This window comes from Miscanthus floridulus, chromosome 18 (assembly GCF_019320115.1).
Source record: "Miscanthus floridulus cultivar M001 chromosome 18, ASM1932011v1, whole genome shotgun sequence".
NCBI classification, from domain to species: domain Eukaryota; kingdom Viridiplantae; phylum Streptophyta; class Magnoliopsida; order Poales; family Poaceae; genus Miscanthus; species Miscanthus floridulus.
Window position 1 is genome coordinate 135,928,871 of NC_089597.1, and position 19,285 is coordinate 135,948,155.

General features: G+C 43.5%; 1 long non-coding RNA gene across 2 annotated transcripts; it reads left to right on the forward strand.

The window, feature by feature from the left end:
- The first annotated feature begins 502 nt into the window (after positions 1-502).
- Positions 503-18,133, forward strand: LOC136519460 (uncharacterized). Of its 2 annotated transcripts, none has more exons than XR_010774925.1 (4): positions 503-609; positions 16,620-16,698; positions 17,557-17,632; positions 17,715-18,133. It is a non-coding gene; the product is annotated as an uncharacterized lncRNA (long non-coding RNA). The 2 variants fall into 2 exon arrangements; XR_010774926.1 differs by having other exon boundaries at positions 17,729-18,133.
- Positions 18,134-19,285: the final 1,152 nt, after the last annotated feature.

Genomic DNA, 19,285 nt, shown 5'->3' on the forward strand with positions numbered 1-19,285 from the left:
CTCTTGATTCTTTGGTTTTTTTTTCTGCCTCTATTTTCTCCTCTTTTATGCTGCTGCAGACAAAAAGTCAGTGTGGAAGATGTTTGACAAAAAGTCAGTGTGGAAGATGTTTGAACTTAAGCATCTTATATATTGGAATCCAACCACTCAACAAATAGGAGATTCTGGTAGTGGTAGGAGTCTTTCAGGTTACCTTTTTTTTACAGAGTCTTTCAGGTTTCAGGCTGCATAGTCAAGTAAGATCCATCTGTCTGAGATTGTGTTAGTATAGTATAGATAACGACACATTCTGATCATGCTCAATCTTGGGAGTTTGAATGTGATGACACTGTCATGATTATCGATTTGGAATCAACCTTAGTGTATGTTCTGTGTGTATACATGTCCATGTGGTATTGAATCACTAACTAAATGTCTTCATTACAAGAATTGCTTTACCTGTGCATTGGTTGGTACATCAATTAACCAATTTTATGAATACAAAATCTGCTTTGTTTGAAGGAACTACGATCCACCATCGGCAACCACGTCCCACTTATCAACCCTTGTTGCGTATTAATCATCTGAAGCAAAAACTAAAGCACGGTCCACCCAACACCAAGTAGACAGGTATATGAACTACTATCAGCATTACAATGTTGTCTTTCTGCTAATTGTTCAGCCTAAGGATATTCGCTCTTCGATTTCTTATATGAAGTCATCCTCCTATGAGGAATAATCCATTTCTTTATCTACAAGTTTACTTCATATTTACACTTCTGAGTCATTCAGAATTTGTTGTTTTCATTCAGTCAAGGAACTTTAGGGAGTTTTATTTTGAGGACATGCTATTTGATTCAATCATGACGTAGACACTTTGCTTTCATTTGCTTTGTATCCTGGTTATTCCTTCTGCATTTTGTACTGTCAGTGGCAAAAACAATCTGAAAGCCAAAAAACTTCATGAATGTTGTACTGTGCATATCTGCACTAAGACATATCCACGCTTTTCTGATTTAGGCACACCCAGTACTCTACTATTGTTTGTTCCGAGTCGTGAGTTATCATTTGGATGAATTACATGATGTGCTCCTTATTACGTCATATGTATCTCTTTGAATTTTTGGAGTGTGCACATGATTGCAAACTTAAATGCAATGCTTGGCGTGATTTGGCACTCGGCTATATCAGCCAAAATCCAGTAGAATAAAGGTACCTGCCAATTTATTCCTTGCTTTCTATTGATCTTTCAAGAAAGCCTAGGCACATGTTCTCTGTAGGCACACACTTATGTCACTATGCACTCCAATGACTTACTCAGGATGTTTCTGGAAGCCATCAGTAACCTGTGTGGCTGCATGTGTTTCTGTGTAAAGTGTTGACACCGTTTTTTGTACGTGATAATGATCGGGGTGGACTAATCGGCAAGGGGAAAGTTACTGTGTACTTTGATAGCCGATAAAAGCCAGCTTGTAAAGATGGTTGCCGATAGCTGATGATGGTCAATGGAAAGGTTGGTTTAGACTCGGGCGTTGCCGATGAGGTTGGAGGTGTTATTGTCGATGCCGATGAAGGAAGGCTTGAAGGTTACTGCCGATGCAGCAGTGAGTATGCCGATGAAGGAAGACTTGAAGACTACTGCCGATGAAACAGGGGATATGCCGATGGGAAGGAAGATGGCGAGATTTTCATCGTAATTGAGGCGGACAGGGAAATAGATAGGAGTTGATTTCCTTTTCTATATTTGTTAGAGTATGGTTCATGTAAGAGTCACGTGTTTCCTTAGATATGGGCTTGGTGTCCTAGTTGTGTTCGGTTGTGTCTCTTTAGATCAGGGTATAAATATGGAGTGAGGGACAATGTAAGAACATATCAATCAATATCAAAACCAATTCTTACTCCTATTTGCATCTACTTACTTTTCGGCGACTTCGTCAATTTGCATATTTTTCCCTTTTTTTTACGAGTTCTCATTGATTCGGCGAAGCTGCATCGTTTCAGTGCGACCTTCGGCGATTCTCGAGTTCCGCGTGAGCACCTCTTGGCCGTGACTTCCGGGCGTATCGCTGTTGTCAGGACCAAAGTGCTCGTATCTTCATCCTTGTCGATTAGCAGGTCAAATCGACTGGCACGCTTTGGATATCGATTCGGGTATTAGCCCTTTGTGTTTGCAGATCCACTTTTGCATCAACACATCTTTTGGCACGCTCGGTGGGACCAATCAATCAATATGTTCAATCCCGAGATCGATTCAGGGAACATTATCGCAGTGTCAGAAGAAGATCTCAAGGAAGAACAGAGGCAGGCTATGGAAAAGGCTGTAGAAGAATACAAGCAGCTTTGTCTGAGATCGTTTAGCTTGAACAAGAGTGGACAAGTCATCCAGAAGCAAGATTTGCCGTTGCCTCGGCAGGTTACCTTTGACTCCAATCCTGGTAAACTTCAAGAGATGGTTAATTCTGCAGTAAATCATGCTTTGATTAATCATTCCAATGTGCTGTCCAATACTGTTCATAATGCTGTGGTTCGAACTCTCAAAGAAGGACAAGCGGCACCACATTACGTTGGGCCTGCCTATCATCAACCAGAGCCGGCATCTGTCAAAACTCTATCGGCTCCCTCGGCCGTTGTGGGTACAGAAGTTACTTCCCCTCCAGTATTGGCAGGCTTACCTAATATTCAATCTACACCGATACGATCAGATCAGGTACTACCAGGAGGGCGAGTTCAGCTTAATACAGATCTATCGGCATCAGCTATGTCAGGCCCTGTGTCTCAGAATAGCCAGATTCCTACTAATTGGTGGGGATATGGTATGCCTCCGGAGTCATCTGCTGTCAATCCTAGATTACCTCAAGTGTTTGATGCAGTAGGAAAAGCTCCTATACCATCGGCCGTTTCGCCGATGGCTCAAGTGCCTCAATATGCCGCAACTACTTCTGTGCAACCAACTCCAGGAGGTTTCCAGATGCCTATGGTTCAAACACTCAATTCAAGTCCATCGGCGAGCTTACTGCCGATGCAGCAGAAAGCCCCTGCTATGAGCCAAACTGGGGTTCAGTTCATGCCTCAAACCGGTTATAATTATCCAACAATATCAGCAAATTACCAGCCATCGGTAAGTTTTGTACCGATGAGTTCTAATAATGATTGGTCAGGACAGTTACCTGTTCAACATACAATTCAGCAAAATCAGCAGGGTCATATGCAAGCTGGTTTCCAGAATCAAGCATCGGCAGCTCAACCGATGAATCCTTTCCAACAGGCTAATGGACCACAAGTAACGGCAAATATGCCGATTGCTGGAGATCGTGGGCCACAAAGATATGTGGAGGGATATCAGCAGGCACCTCCTGTAGAAATTCAACCAGTTCGTCAGCAGGAGGCTGATGCTTTTTGGGCCGATAAGATAGCAGAAATTATGAAGGATCAGTTTGGGATAAAGCCCAAGGTCAATACTTATTCTTATCGGACTCCATACCCTCCTGCGTATGATTTAATTCCTCTCCCAAATCGGTACAAGGTACCAGATTTCACTAAATTCTCTGGGCAAGATGATACATCAACAATGGAACATGTCAATCGCTTCATTATTCAATGTGGAGAGGCAGCTAACAGAGATGAATTAAGAGTTCGATTATTTTCATCATCTTTGTCTGGATCAGCATTTACATGGTTCATTTCATTACCACCAAATTCTATTATTACTTGGGTTGATCTAGAAAAACAATTTCATAAGTATTTCTTTGCTGGAATCCATGAAAAGAAGCTTACCGATTTAGTAAAATTGAGACAGCGTAATGATGAATCGGTAGAAAGCTTTGTGCAAAGGCTACGAGATGTAAAAAATAAGTGCTACAGCCTGGTGCTGGATGATCGGCAGCTTGCCGATCTGGCTTTCCAAGGGTTATTGCCACATCTTAAAGACAGATATGCTTCTCAGGAGTTTGAAAGCCTCAGTCATCTTGTGCAAAGGATCTCTGATCAAGATACTAGGGTTTTTGAACCTAAAAAGAATTGGAGTAAAAAGGTATCATTTGTTGAAGAAGTAGGAGATTCTGACTCTGATGAAGAACCAGTTATCGGCTTAGCTGAGTGGGTTAAGAATAAAAAGCCGATATCATGTCCCTTTGGTCAAAAAGAGCCAGAAAAGTTTACCTTTGATATCACCAAGGCTGATAAAATATTTGATCTTCTGCTTCAAGAGGGCCAAATTAAGCTGTCACCTAATCATGTGATCCCATCGGCAGAAGAGTTGAAGAAGATCTTGTACTGCAAATGGCACAATGCAACTTCACACAGTACAAATGAGTGCAAGGTGTTCAGGCAACAGTTACAATCGGCTATTGAATCTGGGAGAATTAAGTTTGGTACTTCCAAGGCCCAGAAGCCAATGAAAATTGATCAACACCCTTTTCCAGCAAATATGTTGGATACCAAAGGAAAGACCAAGGTATTGACGTCAGAGGCTGCTGAGAAAAACGCGTCAGTGGACCCCCAACATCGGATAACTACCGATGATGCAAAAAGTAAGGGTTTGCTAGGAGAAAGCAGTAGTTCCAAAAATCCTCCTCGACCTGGCATTGTGATTACTCATCGAAGGCAGCAGGAGGGTTGGCGTCAACGTAATGACCGATATCGACAACAGCAAGAAGTGAGACGTCAGGAAGAATGGAATCGACATAAAGATCATTGGAGGTGTCCGTTTTTCATCCATTGCTGGGAAGAAGGTATTAAATTGCCAACTGTTGAAAATTGCCCTGAGTGTAATGGTTATTACGGGGTCAATCGCTCAGAAAGGAGGTTTCAACTTGGTAATCAGGGTTTGTCTATCAATGAGCCGATCAGAGGCAGAGCATCAGTGCATGATCGGCTGGGGGGCAGACTTAGTGTACATGAGAGGCTTGGTAAACGCGCTGGATATTTTCCAAGGAATCAAGAGGAGCTTGAGGAGATGGCAAACGCAAGAGTTCCCGATGAGGAAATATTCTACAGGGACCCTAATATACGTCGTGTAGAACCAACTAGGACTTGTTATCAGCCGGTTTGGAAAACCAAGTTTCCTCGATGGTGCCCAGAGGGTCTGACAAAGACGCAGAGAAGGAGGATGCAACGTGAGCGTCAGGAGGATTTATACCAAGAGGAAAATTCCTCCAATGAAAGGCCCGGTCATCAGCAGTGGCAGGTAAAACACAAAAATAAGGGTCCATCGGCAGATGTTAATATGGTATTCATGTTGCCGATGGAGTTTTTAGCACTATCTGATAATGAGGAAGAAATTGTTCTCTCTGATCAAGTAGCTCAGTTAACACTAGATCCAATGATGGCTGTTTTTGAGAAACCTACCGATGACGAGAGACAGCATCTTAAGGCTTTATTTGTGAAGGGCAGAGTTGGTGGGCAGCCTGTGTCTAAGGTACTTATTGATGGAGGGGCTGCGATTAATATTATGCCTTACGTAATGTATCAGAAACTTGGTAAGGGAGATCAAGACTTGACCAAAACCGATATGATGTTGAAAGATTTTGAAGGCAATGTGTCACCGGCTAAAGGGGCAGTGTGCGTTGAATTGACCATCGGCAGCAAAACCTTGCCAACGACGTTCTTTGTTATCAACGGCAAGGGTGCATATAATCTGCTTCTAGGGAGGGATTGGATTCATGCTAATTGTTGTGTTCCTTCTACAATGCATCAATGTCTCGTACAGTGGATTGGGGATAAGATTGAGGTCGTCCCTGGTGATTCTTCTTATATCATCGCATCGGCAGAATCAGATACTTATGAGCGAACTAAATGCATATCAGGAGAAGCTTGGGAAAAAGAGTTCCTTAGAGTTGCTGATTATGAAATCCCACCGATCCAAGCAGTCGGTTCTGAAGAAGAGTTTTAATGGATAGGTTTGCCGATGATGGAAAATTAGGTCAAGGGTTCACATCGGCAGATGATTTAGTAGAAGTAGATATTGGTGATGGCGATAGGTCAAGACCTACTTTTATTAGTGCTAAGTTAGATTCCAAGTGTAAGCAGCGAGTAACTGATTTGTTAAAAGAGTATAAAGATTGTTTTGCTTGGGATTATACTGAGATGCCTGGATTAGACCGATCAATAGTTGAACATCGGTTACCTATCAAATCTGGATTTCGGCCACATCAGCAGCCAGCGCGCCGATGCAACCCTAATGTACTTCCTGACATTAAGGCCGAAATAACTAAATTAATTGAAGCAAAGTTTATTCGGCAATATCGATACGCAGAGTGGATCTCTAATGTGGTTCCTGTTTATAAGAAAAATGGAAAACTTCGTGTCTGTATTGATTTCAGGAATCTCAACAAAGCCACACCGATGGATGGCTATCCAATGCCGATTGCTGATTTGTTGATTGATGCTGCGGCTGGACATCAAATTATCAGCTTCATGGATGGTAATGCAGGTTACAATCAAATATTCATGGCTGAAGAAGATATTCCCAAGACTGCTTTCAGATGTCCAGGTCATGTGGGGTTGTTCGAGTGGATAGTCATGACGTTTGGTTTGAAAAATGCCGGTGCTACTTATCAAAGAGCTATGAACTTTATTTTTCATGAATACATCGGCACATTAGTGGAGATCTACATTGATGATGTAGTGATTAAGTCTGGAGATATCACAACACATTTAGCTGATCTGCGAAAGATACTGGATTGCACAAGGAAGCATGGATTGAAGATGAATCCTAATAAATGTGCATTTGGTGTATCGGCAGGACAATTCTTGGGTTTTATGGTGCATCAGCGGGGCATTGAAATCAGTAGGAAGTCTATTGATGCAATTAACAAGGTGATTGCTCCTGCCAATAAGACTGAATTGCAATCTTTGATCGGTAAGATTAATTTCATTAGAAGATTCATATCTAATCTGTCGGGTAAGATCAAGGCTTTCAGCCCACTACTTAAATTGAAAGCTGATCAGGAATTTGTATGGGGAGCTGAACAGCAATTAGCCCTTGATGAAATTAAGAAATATTTATCAAATCCTCCAGTGCTAGTTCCACCTCAACATGGGAAGCCTTTCAGGTTATATTTGTCAACTGATGATACAGTTATCGGTTCAGCTCTTATTCAAGAATTTGAAGGGAAAGAACGTGTTATTTATTATTTGAGCAGAAGATTAGTGGATGCTGAGACGAGGTATTCGGCCATCGAAAAATTGTGTCTGTGTTTATACTTTTCTTGTGTCAAATTAAGGCATTATTTGTTATCTGCCGAATGTACGGTCATATGCAAAGACGATGTGGTCAAGTATATGCTGTCGATGCCGATATTAAGTGGTAGAATCGGCAAATGGATTTTAGCATTATCAGAATTTGAACTACGTTACAAATCAACTAAGGCAGTTAAAGGGCAAGTGATGGCTGATTTTGTCACTCAGCATTGTAATACAGTGGACTCTCTGGAGGTTGCTCCCTGGACACTTTTCTTCGACGGGTCCACATGTGGTGAAGGAGCAGGTATCGGCATTGTGTTAATTTCACCTCAAGGAAGGAAGTATGAGTTTTCATTGCCGATTGTTGTTACAGCGACAAACAATCAAGCTGAATACCAAGCCTTGATAAAAGGGTTAGAATTACTGAAGGAGATACGTGCCGATGTTGTTGAAATCTTTGGTGATTCTATGCTAGTTATAAATCAATTGGCTGGAATTTATGAATGCCGAAGTGAAGCTTTGATTTCGTATTATGAAAGATGTTTGCAATTGTTGAAAGGATTTAGAGGTTTTCGTCTTGAACATATCTCTCGATTGCATAATGAGGAAGCTAATCGACTAGCTCAGCATGCTTCAGGGTATCAGCCTATTCAGGAAGTGCTAACATCGGCAGTTGATACCGATGACTGGAGGAAAGAGATTGTCGATTATTTAAAGGATCCATATAGAAAGGTTGAGAGACGTATAAGGTTCCAAGCTACCAAGTATGTGCTCCTCGATGATGAATTATATTATCGAACTATAGATGGAGTTTTACTTAGATGTGTTAGCGATGATGAATCGAAAAGCTTGATGGGTGAGATTCATGAAGGAGTATGTGGGGCGCATCAATCAGCTTTCAAGATGAAATGGATGATCAGAAGGAATGGGTACTATTGGCCGACTATTCTTGAAGATTGTTTTAAATATTTTAAAGGATGCCATGGGTGTCAAAAGTTTGGTAATATTCAAAGAGCGCCTGCATCGGCTATGAACCCTATAATCAAACCGTGGCCGTTCCGGGGATGAGCTATTGATCTCATTGGTCAGATTTATCCGCCATCGAGTAAAGGACATAAATTTATTCTGGTTGCTACCGATTATTTCACAAAGTGGGTTGAGGCAATTCCTTTAAAAAAGGTGACATCGGTCAATATGATTGATTTTGTGAAAGAGCATATTGTTTACCGATTTGGTATTCCTCAGACTATCACTACCGATCAGGGCACTATGTTTACATCAGGAGAATTTGATGAGTTTGCTGTAGGTATGGGAATTAAAATTTTAAATTCTTCTCCATATTATGCTCAAGCTAATGGTCAAGCTGAGGCTTCTAACAAAGGGATCATCAAACTCATTAAGCGCAAAATTGAAGAAAATCCTAGGAGGTGGCATACAGTATTAAATGAAGCCTTGTGGTCATATCGGATGTCATGTCATGGTGCAACCAAAGTAACGCCTTATCAGTTAGTATATGGACACGATGCAGTATTGCCTTGGGAAACTAAAGTTGGCTCTAGACGAATACGTTCTCAAAATCAGCTGACAACCGATGATTATAATACTCTTATGAAGGATGAGTTGGAAGATGTGGCGGGTCATCGGTTAAGGGCTTTAGTTAGTATCGAAGAAAATAAGAAAAGAGTAGCTAGATGGTATGACAAGAAGGTGAAAGTAAAGGAGTTTGCCGATGGAGATCTGGTCTGGAAATTGATTTTACCGATTGGGACTAAAAGTTCAAAGTTTGGAAAGTGGTCTCCTAATTGGGAAGGTCCATATCGGATAAATCAGGCTGTTCCTGGTAATGCATATATTTTAGAAACCCTCGAAGGGGTTGTGTTTCCCAGAGCGTTAAATGGAAAATATTTAAAGAAATATTACCCTAGTATCTGGATAGATGCATAAAAGTATAAGTGCCGATAACAGTACTATCGGCTAGAATTATGCAAGGATGTCAATGTCTCATAAAGTGCCGATACAATAAATAAGATTACAAGTTCAACAAGGATTGGATAGCTAATATCGCACGCAGGCGAATCTGGTCGGCTTCCTCCATTTCTTTGATATCGTCATCGGCAGCACCCTCCACAGGCTTGAGTTTTTTCTTCATGGCTAAAGCTTTGCGAGCCTGGATATCTCTTTCTTGCTGAAGGGCTTTGACGGCATTGGGTAGTTGGCTTTCTTCTTGTTGAGCATGAGTTAAGGCTGCATCAACTTCTTTCAATTCAGCCAATAGAGCCATCTTCCTTGCTGATAAATCCAAGATTTTCTGCTTAAGTTCAGCACCCGAAGTCTGCAAGTTGCCGATGCCCTTGTGCTTCTCATCAGCAATTTGTTTCAGTTGTAGCATCTCTTCTTTGAGTTGAGCTTGAGTTGCTCTATCGGCAATGCGCTGAGCAGCCCGTTGATATTGCAGTTGGCGGCTTTCTAAATGAGCTGCTGGGAAGAGTACTTCTTCAACATCGGCAGGGACCTGGCCACGAATTGTTTTGAAAATTGCCTTTGCGGGGTCCGAGTCATCTACCAGTTGGGCGGTACCCTGCTGTAGCAAGTTCAGGAGGGCTTCCAACTTGGATTTAGTCTCTGCCGATATTGTTCCCAGTGCAAGGGAAGAACTTGTCTCCTCTCCATCGTCGTCAGAAATGTCAATGGCAAAGGAAAATAGGCTGTTCGGGGAATCTTGTTCCTGAGAGAGAGAAAAGGAGATCAGTTAAGGGTAAGTATGAGTATTGTAAATCAGCTAGGTTGATCAGTTTACCTGTTTCAAGGCAATTTCCTGTGCTTGACTGGAGGAAGCAACCTGGAGTATGTCGTGTGGGGGATCGGCTGAGCTTGCCGATGGGATATCCTCTGTGACTTCATCGGTGGTGGGCTCTTGAGGTATGATGACCAATGACATTGGGGCAGATGTAGGGATCGGCATAGACCTTTGTTGTTTTGGCTGTGCTTCAGTATCTGTTAAAGCTTTGCGCTTTGCTTGGGCATCGGCAACGATTGGCTGGGGGCATCGACACTTGTTGGTTGTGAAGCTTGGACATCTGGTACGTTTGCCGATGTACCCAATTGTTGCTGCAAAACAAGTGTAAGATATGATATTTAACAGATAAAATGTAAAGTCAAGAAGCTACCTCTGAAGGTTCATCGAAAGAAGTGGTGCTTGATATCGGCGGAATTGCCGATGACGATCCAGTAGCAGCTCTTACCCCCTGATGATTAAGGTTAATACAGTTTGTGATCGGCATAAGTAAAAATAAACAAGGTTGTTACCTTGAATGCTTTGACCAAGGTTGTAGCAGCAGCCGATGGAGTAGCCCTGGATGTAGCCAATTTGGACTTGGAAGTGATGGTCTTGGTACGAATCTTCTGGTGGGTCAAAGCGGCTAAGGTGGGAGCGTTGTAGCCGATCGGCGATGTTGGGGAAATAGGCCGAAGATTGAAGGGTTTCCCACTTTTGCTCACCGATGGTGCTGGATTGTTAACCTGTTACAAGAGAATCAGTTACTGATATATGAAGGGAAAAGCAGAAGGGAGTTAAAAGAAACTTACCGCGTCGTCAGGGATGGCATATTCAGGGTCGATCATGTGCCGATATGTGTGAGCAGAGGTTGCGAACAGTTGTTCTTTCCACTCTCGCCACCATTGCTTATATGACTCGGTGATGAAAGATATTGGTGTCCAGGTGGATATATCAACATCTGTAGTATCGGCATCGGGGGAGAGTTGTACTACCTTGTTCCAATCTGTTCCGCAGGTGATTATTTCCCTGGGTTTGATCACATCGGCAAAGCAGAGTTTGATTGGCAGTTGCCCAAAAGCCAATTGGCGGGATACTGCCGATGGGTTGTAAAATTCATACGTAATGTTGGTGTTTTTTCCGCTGCCGAATGTGTTTACTGGAATTGCCCTGGGAGTGATGATAGCCATCATGAGCTCATTATCTTGATTCAGAGTGTCATCGGCAAAGTTGAAAAGAAGGGGGAATCTGTTTTCTTCGTCAATATAAGGCACCCAGGCCCTATGATCACGAGAAAGACCATTGTAGAAGCTTTGAAAGAATCTGCCGATTTGGTCTTCGTTGGCTTCTGTTCTAGGAAGGACAATTATGGCTTCACCAAAATTGAGGGGTGAGCGTGTTGCCGATTCATCATCCCCAAGCACATGGTCTTCAGCAATTTCTCGTGGGAATTGTTGAGCAAAAAAGTCCCATTGCAAACGTTTGTGCATATGGGCATTCAGCCACATGTTGATAAACCACCACGGGCCTCCCAGGTTGCCGATGGGTTCGCCAAGCAAAAGTTTCTGAGACACTTGATGAAGAAGATGATAAGTGGAGCTCATAAGGTATCGGCCAAGAGGAAACCTTACGCCATTAGCCAAAAGTTCAGCTGCAGGGAGGAAGGCGTTGGTTGGTCCTACTGATCGACCACAGAAGATAAATTTTTCTAACCACATATTCAGGAATGTGGCATGTTCCCTCTGGTTAAGTGTCCTGGTCTTCTGGTATTCTTGAATGTATCCCGTCCAACCGCCGATGTTGCGGGTATTCACCCTATATTCAGACTTTCTACCATAGATGGAGCCTTCATCGGCAGTTGAGATGTCCAAGCCAGTAAGCATGTGGATATCGGCAAGGGTAGGAGTAGCTGGGCCATGTCCAAACATAAAAGTATTGGTCGTGTCTGACCAGAAATAAGCAGCTGCAATTATCATTGATTCATTTTTCTGCATATCGGCAATAGATAGCCTAATGCATTGGTCTAACTTTCGTTCTGCCCAGTATACTTGCATCGATCTATTAACCCTCAAGTACCAATCTTTCCACCCTTTGGTGGTTTTGGGCCAAGATCGGAATGTGTCTTTCCACAAATTCAGAGAGAAATTTTGGGCTCTAAAGGGGATTCTGTTAACCTCTGCATTGATCAGATCGGTTGGATCTGGGTTGCCCATTGGTCCAAGGCATTGGACGTGCGGCTGATCGGTTGGGATAACTAATTTGTTGCGCAGTTCCTAAGGTTATAGAATCCAGAGAACAGAAGAAAGGAAAAATCACCAACTGAATGAATTTGCAAAAAGATCAAAGTAAAAGGTAATGGAAGTGGAGCGAACCACGGGGACGTCGAAGTTGATGGCCATTGTCTTGAGGAAGATGGAGGTACGAGCCGGAGACTTGAAGTTAGCGCCGGAGAAGAGTTCTTGTTGGTTGAGGTCGCGCAGTTGTTCGTCGGAGTCGCCGCCGGAGAGAGAGAATGCCAAGGATTGGAGGCTGAAGGTAGAAAATGAGGGTTCCGGAGAAATCTATTTATAAGCCGCCCAGAATAAGGGTATTTTGGACTTATCTCTATGTCGTGCGCATATAGGTCAAGGCGGTTCAGATGGATATGGTAACTGTTCGCGCGATAATCAGGGGATTGTACAGATGAGTTGATGACAAGTAATCATGACTTGGAAGAGATATCGATACAGGATATTTTAATTCTGAAAATGGCAGCATTATCATGTTAAGATCTTGCCGATGGGTTATTGTTTTGGTATCTTAACCATAATCAAGGCAAGAGTGGTTGGCGATTGTGCGATATTTACTGAAGTGCGTGAATCAAGATTAGATTTGATTGGATTTGATAACAAATCAAGTTTTGGCTTGGAGAATGAGTTACGGTAATCGGGCAAAGGCAAGCGTTATCTGGAGTAAATTTCGGAGCGTTAATGGTTTTATACTCCGAAATTGGGGGGCATGTGTTGACACCGTTTTTTGTACGTGATAATGATCGGGGTGGACTAATCGGCAAGGGGAAAGTTACTGTGTACTTTGATAGCCGATAAAAGCCAGCTTGTAAAGATGGTTGCCGATAGCTGATGATGGTCAATGGAAAGGTTGGTTTAGACTCGGGCGTTGCCGATGAGGTTGGAGGTGTTATTGTCGATGCCGATGAAGGAAGGCTTGAAGGTTACTGCCGATGCAGCAGTGAGTATGCCGATGAAGGAAGACTTGAAGACTACTGCCGATGAAACAGGGGATATGCCGATGGGAAGGAAGATGGCGAGATTTTCATCGTAATTGAGGCGGACAGGGAAATAGATAGGAGTTGATTTCCTTTTCTATATTTGTTAGAGTATGGTTCATGTAAGAGTCACGTGTTTCCTTAGATATGGGCTTGGTGTCCTAGTTGTGTTCGGTTGTGTCTCTTTAGATCAGGGTATAAATATGGAGTGAGGGGCAATGTAAGAACATATCAATCAATATCAAAACCAATTCTTACTCCTATTTGCATCTACTTACTTTTCGGCGACTTCGTCAATTTGCATATTTTTCCCTTTTTTTTACGAGTTCTCATTGATTCGGCGAAGCTGCATCGTTTCAGTGCGACCTTCGGCGATTCTCGAGTTCCGCGTGAGCACCTCTTGGCCGTGACTTCCGGGCGTATCGCTGTTGTCAGGACCAAAGTGCTCGTATCTTCATCCTTGTCGATTAGCAGGTCAAATCGACTGGCACGCTTTGGATATCGATTCGGGTATTAGCCCTTTGTGTTTGCAGATCCACTTTTGCATCAACATAAAGTCAAACCATATTTCAATTTGTCACTATTATATACTTTATCTCAATAACTGATATCAAACCGTGCTGCAGCTCATTCGAATCGGACACCATGGTACAACATCGACAGATCATTATTGTGACTCTAAAGGCGATCTCTGGTTATCCATCCTCCTACGTACACCCACCTCCACACCCATGCTGAACGGGCGACTGGGGGCCACTTTTAGCCATGCCAAAGGCGTCCGCCAGGGGGATCCGCTTTCACCCATGCTATTCATCCTAGCCATGGACCCGCTTCAACGTTTGCTTGACCTGGCAACCCAACAGGGGATACTCACCCCATTACCAATCACGGCGGCAAAATGGAGAACCTCAATGTATGCAGATGATGCGTCCATTTTCGTCAGCCCCACAAAAGACGATGTAGAAGCCGTCAAAATCATCCTGCAGGCTTTTGGCACATTCTTGGGACTCCATATTAATCTACAAAAGAGCTCAATACATCCAATCGGTTGTGCAGACATCAACCTAGACCAAGTCCTGGCACCTTTCACCGGTACTAGAGGGGGCTTCCCATGCAAATACTTGGGCCTGCAACTACACATTAGAACACTGCAAAGGATCCATGTGCAACCTCTCATAGACCGTATTGGGCATAGGCTACCCAAATGGAAAGGAAGATGGCTAAACAGAGCGGGACGCCTCACTCTTGTAACCTCTGTCCTCTCCTCCATGCCAACCTACCACCTAACAGTGTTTCCTCTGGCCGCTTGGGCTAAGAAAAAGATCGACAAAATAAGGAGATCTTTCTTCTGGAAGGGGGAGAGAATGCTAATGGCGGCCACTGTCTAGTTAACTGGCGAACGGTTACCAGACCAAAAGACCTGGGCGGTTTAGGCGTCCCTGACCTGGAGAGATTTGGGCGAGCCCTCCGGTTACGATGGCTATGGCAAGAATGGGTGGACGAGTCCAAGTCTTGGAGTGGCTCGGAGCTTCCATGTTCTGATGATGACCGCCTCCTCTTCAACTCCTCAATCATTATATCCTTGGGGGATGGTGCAAAGACAAAGTTTTGGCACCATAGTTGGCTCGATGGTCAAGCTCCTCGGTACCTATCTCCGAACTTGTTCCGCCTAGTCTCAAGGACAAACCGAACGGTGCAACAAGAGCTCCGGAACAACAATTGGATGCATAAACTAGGAAGGAAAATCACCTCGGCTATCCACATAGAGGAGTTTGTGTCCCTCTGGATACGGATACGGGATGTGCACCTACAACAGGGCGTCCAGGACACCATCACCTAGCGTTGGACCAACGATGGGAATTACTCCACCCGATCGTCCTACAGAATCCAATTCAGAGGTTCGCTCCCCTCCTTCCGTACGGACTTGATTTGGAAAACGCATGTGGATAACAGATGCAAGATCTTCGTCTGGATCTTAGTGCAAGATAAAATTCTAATGGCACAAAACCTACAAAAGAGAGGGTGGCCACACCAACAACAATGCGTGCTGTGCAACGGTCACTGGCGGAGCCAAGGGGGGCTGGCAGGGGCCATGCCCCCCCCAATATTTCACAACAAAAAAAATTAGTAGTATGACTTAATATTTTTTATTTATATTAAGAGAGAGATTATATAAAATTCTTGTCATATATACCTATTAATATCTTCTAGATAATATAATCATACAAAACACAACTAGATAATAAAATTATCGCAATGAAAAAGACCGAGTCGGTACTCAAGATTTACAAAGTCATCCTATACGTCTTGCTGTTAACGGGCATATCACTTACCACTGAAAAAATAGCGTCTTAGATCCTAGAATACATATAAGAAATTGCGAGCACCCATTCTAAGTCAGTGAATTAATTCCGATAGTCATCACAAGGAACCTAACGAGTTGAGTTACACTTAGTTTTTATATGTTGACTCTTTTGGCCAGCCCCCCCTAAGTATAATTCCTGGCGGCCGGCCCCCCCTAAGGATAATTCCTGGCTCCGCCACTGGCAACGGTCCCTTAGAGATAGGCCTCCACCTATGCCTTTGTTGCCCTTTTGCTAAGGCGGTTTGGGATCAAATCCTCTCGTGGGAAAACCTCACTCAAATCCAACAACACCACCAGGCAAAGCCCACCCATATCAAGTCATGGTGGGAAGACGCGGCAGCAAAAGTGCCAAGATCTGAGCGTAGGAGGCTTAACGGGGTAGTAATCTACACCTTCTGGAATATATGAAAAGAGAGAAATAGAAGAATTTTCGACAACATGATTGAAACGGTGCCGCAAGTAGCCGCAAGGATAAAGGAAGACATAGAGCAAAGGAAGAGAGCATTTGATTACGTTTAACTCACATGCTTATGGTGGGGGGGTTGAAACCATAATCTCGTTTGTCTTTGCTTGTACATAAACTTTCTTTCCCTGTCTTAATTGAAAGGCAGAACTCCTGCCAGTACGTTCAAAAAAAAGGCGATCTCTGGTTTCAAATTCAAAATCACATATATCTTATCCTCTAATTTAATTACTTTTTGAGAAACAAATGGATTTGGAAATGATGGCTTCACACCAAGTGCATGACAAAATGCCTTGATAGAATTTGGAAATTTTGGTTTCACACCAAGTGCATGAGAAAATACAATGATGGAACATATGAACTTGAAGCCTTAACTGATTCATAGAACTGAGAAGTAGACTTTCTTATGTATTTAATTTTTAAGGGATTCACAGGAACACATTGTACCATTTGTTGATTTTGGCACCCCTTATGGGTTGTTAGGAACTTGTGGAAGTTTGCAGAATCTATATCGTCACTTAGCTTTTACAGCTGCAACTTGGTTCCAAATATTTCAATAATGATTTTTCGGCTGCTACCTTACTGAACTCAGGTTCTGCCGTTGGACCAGGTGCGCTGAAAGCAGGGCAGGGGTCCTAATCTGCCATCATCGACGCCGTTGCCACTCCCAGGTTAGCTGAACCATCCATACACGTTTTGTCAACTTTACTTTCCTGCTGCATAGGAGTAGTTTAAATTTTGTAGCATATAAATAGCAGTCATGTCTGGCCTTCTCGTACTCAGCTTCCTCCATGGTATGGACATAAAGTGACTTATGCTATTCTGAATTTCTGATCATGCGACTACTACTGCGGCTGTGCATTGGTTGATTCCATCCCATCACAAAAATAGTGTATGGCTGCATTTGTAATTTTGGATTGGACCAGTGTTTTACTATATGTGTTTTTTTGCTTAGGAACCCCCCATTTTCCTTCCTAAGTAAAAACACACATATAGTAAAACACTGGTCCAATCCAAAATTAAGGTCCTCTCTGATTTGCATAGTAGCAGAAGCTCTGAATTTTCAGCATTAGTTACTTATGGAGGGAGAGGTCATGCTGCTTAAGTATGTAGTATTCAGAAGTATGTTCAATTGCATTTGTGAACTATTTAGCTATCTCCTTCTTACCTGTCTGGTTGGATGCACAATATATCTGCATGCATATTGCTTTAGGGGTTTTAGTATCTGAGACTCATGCATTTTTCTAAAATAATGTGACTGTGATATGATTCATGTTCAGTTGATAAGGAAATATATAGAATCAGTGTTTTGCTAAACTCCACCTTAATGTATACAAATTTGCATTTCCATCTCTTGGCCATTTTTCCTCCTTATGGGAAATTATGAACTCCTTTACGAAAACAAGCTGTAGTTTGTAGCACCAATCAAGACTGCATTTCACTGTTTGCAAACTCACAGGCGTCTAAACTAATTCAGCTATTGATTCCGTGTCTTTACTTTCTAATAATTCAGTTATTGACTAATTCAGCTATTGTGGATAGTGACAATGCAAAATAGTGCCTCTCCTGCACCATTGGGTGACAAGACTAACACTACTAATGGAGGTAACCAAAATAAAAGGGCAATTATTATATTCAATTCAACTGTATTGTTTCTATTATATAAATGATAATCAATAGTATATAGATGTAACACTACAGGAAGCGATGTTGAACAACGCAGGAGAGAAAGAGACAAGGCTCGATGGCACGCAATGTCTCAAGAGAAAAGGGACGAAAAAAATAAAAAACATTGAGAAGCATATAAAAGAAAAAGAGAGCAACAACTACGTATCGAAACTACCAATGGTTGTATAGTAGAAACGTTGGTGAATAATGATATAGATATTACTATTGATGTTACTCATACGTGCTGTGTCACAATTGGTAGATGGTCAGGATGCATCAGACAAGGAAAATATGGATCCTGCTGAAACAGATGATTGGTTGCATAGGAATGATTCACCCCATGCAATTAATATTGATGATATATCCAATTGGTTATCAGGTAATTCAACTGTTGTTAATATGGCATCAACGCCTACATTATCTTCAACGATATGTTAGTCTCACAAACCAAAAACAACGAATTGTTGCTTATTTTTCCTCTGTCTGGGTGAAGTTATTAACATCGTACTAGTTTCTTTATTTCAAATAAATTAGTTTGAATTATGTGTTTTAATGTTAATTATTTGTGACGACATGAGATTTGTCGGATACCATAGAAAGGGATACCCTAAGCAAGAACCGAAAAAATTGCTTAGACCTTGTAAATACCGAAGCCAAGAGACAACCACGCGGGCCTCGGCCGATTCTCCGATTCGCCCGAGGCCAACGCCGCAAGGCCTCGGCAGATTCTCCGATTCGCCCAAGGCCCACGCCACAAGGCCTCGGACAAGGTACCAACTCTCTGCCTCGCCCGAGGCCCCACCCGAAAGGCCTCGGACGAGGTACCGATTCTCCGTCTCGCTCGAGGCCGGCTCGACATCAGCCCCGCCGCAGCTTTGACCGACCGCCCTGACAGAGCGTCACACCCAACCAATGCGTCCAACCACTCCCGCAACGTCAGCCACATGGCGGCGCAGTACAGCAGAGTGGCCGACGGGACGGGAGTCACATCGGCGCCATGCAGTCCGGGATAGGACGGGGCAGGGGTTACCAGCCGCTGTACTCGGCGCTGTGCCCACGACTGACACCCATGCGGCACTGTGCTACCTAACCCCACCTGCTCCGACGACAGTGTGGCGTGGAGAGTCATGTCTGGGCCCCTGTAGCCTCGAGATCAGCATAAAAAACCAACTGCTCCCTCTAAGCCTCGGCAATTCGCTTTTCGGGCTCCTGTAGCCTCGGGACTCGCGCCCGCCGAGCCCCCCACGACGGCCTAGCTTCTGCATCGACTGGGCCTCGGCTCTCTATGTTGTCAACACTCTGGCACCAGCACGTCGCCCGCAGAACGCGCCATACCCTGCGTCCGGCTGCAGGAGCTCCCACGTCGTGCACAGGGCTAAGCTCCTGTATCCTCGGAGTCAGCACACCCGCGCCATCGCATCAACCCGGCCTCGGCACTCCGTGCTGGTCAAACATATAGCTACCAGTAACGAGCTACCAGTAACTCCACACCGGTCAAACATACAGCTACCAGCATGCTTCCAACGCGCCTGCCACCACAGGAGCTCCCACGTCGCACAGAACCAGGCGTGACCGGCGTGTCGCTCCAGA